Raw genomic sequence first — 2,231 nt, 5'->3', positions numbered from 1 at the left:
AGGCTAGATCCCACTTTGGACTACAAAAACTAACGCCAACAGGTCGCGTATGTGATGATGTGCAGGAACCCCTAAAGGAGCCTTCGCACACGATCAACGGTCTGGCAAAGACCCCGGACGCGGCAGCGAAGGCTCCCGGGCGTGGTCTGAGGCGGAGGTTCAAGAAACAGGAGCGGAGGCTCGGACAGCAAGGCGGAGGCGGAGATAGCTCGAGCGGAGGCTTGGCGGTCTCCGCCGATTGAAGGGAACTTCCACGGCGCCTTGGCTCTGGGCCGGAGATGGGCCTCCCATAGGCCAACGGCCAAGGCCCAAGAAGCAGAGGCGGTGCAAGAAGAGAAGGCCTGGATTGCCCCCGGCAGTTAGTATAGGTGCGGGAATATTCCAAGAATGTACCTTAGTTGACGCAGGGTAGAGATATAAAAAGGAAATCTAGCCAACAATGCCCTATAAAAAGGAGGAGCCAAACCCTGTGTATGGAAGGTTGGTGGATTTATTTATGAAACCCTAATTGACTCTGGGCCCACTTACCCACTCACCTTCGCCTGGAGCCTCCGCCCAGGCAAAGATTTTGTTATCTCTAACCCCGTCGGAAACCCTGTTTTCCAACACTTCGGCTAGCACAACAGCAAGTATGCCAGGGAATTATGTGGACCATTTCCATATTTTTTATGGCTCCTGCACAGAAATTGCTTTTTTTTTAGGAAGAAGAGATGCTCCTGCACGACAAACTTGACATCTCCAATGCTCACTGGGCTCTGCTCCTCGAGATCACTCTTGTTACGAACCAGCATGATCACAATGTTCTTGACATCCTGGGCTTGTGCATCTAGCCAGCAGGGTATATGATGGAAGCTCTGGCGTCTGGGGATGTCATAGAGCAGCAAGGCTCCCAGTGCACCTCTGTAATAAGCACTTGTCACAGCTCTGTACCTGATTTGTTGGCGAAGTTGTATCGGCCATGGTGGTTTCCAACTAATAACCCAATTCATGGAACAACTATTGGTCAAGGTGAAAGAAATACAAAACTGAACTGAGTCTTGTGGTTTTGTGAATATGAGATTTGTATTGCTACTGCATCCATTGTGATTCTTCTGCTTTTGCTCTTGAATTAGCTCACCAGCTAGCAACAGAATTAGGACATATATATCACTGGCCATATGGACACATCCTGTCAGAACCACACAACAACATAGATCGGCAATGAAACATCCATCTAGGAAGCAATCTCTAGTGACACCAAGATGTGTTGGCTCCAAGCAAACAGCACACTGCCAATTCTCCTTGAGCTTGAGTAATTCTAGCAATTGCAGCACAGTAGTGGTTGCACAACAGAGAAGAACTGTAATGGCTTCACCATATCTATATATTATATTTTATATATATATATATATATATATATATATATATATATATATATATATATATATATATATATATATATATATATAACTTTAATTGTGTGTTCCTTCCGCTGTTCATCCGGGACTCCCCAAGACTCATATAGCTGTAGATCAGCAGTATCGGGTACCAGCCCGATAAAGAACAGTACCAGCCCGATAAAGAACAGTACCAACCCGATAAGAAAACAGTATAAACCCATTACGGAACAGTATATGCCTGTTGTGGAACAGTGCGCACCTGTTCCATTTTTTTCCCCTTTTTTTTCCCACGCGAAGCGTGGGCACTCACGCTAGTAATATTAGAAATGTCATCATTATGTCAACAAACCACTTGGGCACCATTAATCTATCCTTATGCCAAGCAAGTCTAAAAGTACCACCACACTGTTGTTGCATTTCTTCCTAAATGAGCACATGGAGACTCCACTCTGTTATCACCATCTTGTGTTTCCAACTTTCCACAGTTTCAGCATGCACAGTTCTGAGATATTGATGAGCTGGGGGTGGTCATGGAGGCTTCCTGGACAAACTGTAGCACTTCCTAATAGCAAGCTCACGAACTACTGTGGTGAAAGATGGCCATGAAATGGAACGTATATCATCACTGCCACATTCAAACTCAACTTGCATGTGTGGCGGTGGCCAAGAGGGCTTTGACCATATGACATCCGACTCCGCGTCAAGAAGATTACCAACAACTGGTCTGTGCATACCTTGCTCGTTGAACACTTGAGCTTGAGAGGGTGGCGGCCACAGTCGCTTGTCAAAGTTGTTGTCGACCTCGGCGGACACCCAGGTTGGAGAAGACTTGCTCAGTGCTATGGTCAGCAT

At 46.3% G+C, this 2,231-nt stretch overlaps 1 pseudogene; it reads right to left on the bottom strand.

The window, feature by feature from the left end:
* Positions 1–614: 614 nt before the first annotated feature.
* Positions 615–2,231, bottom strand: LOC136549231 (uncharacterized; annotated as a pseudogene).

This window comes from Miscanthus floridulus, chromosome 4 (assembly GCF_019320115.1).
Source record: "Miscanthus floridulus cultivar M001 chromosome 4, ASM1932011v1, whole genome shotgun sequence".
NCBI classification, from domain to species: domain Eukaryota; kingdom Viridiplantae; phylum Streptophyta; class Magnoliopsida; order Poales; family Poaceae; genus Miscanthus; species Miscanthus floridulus.
The sequence above is the reverse complement of the archived record's forward strand: the minus strand, read 5'-3'. Positions and strand labels throughout refer to the sequence as shown.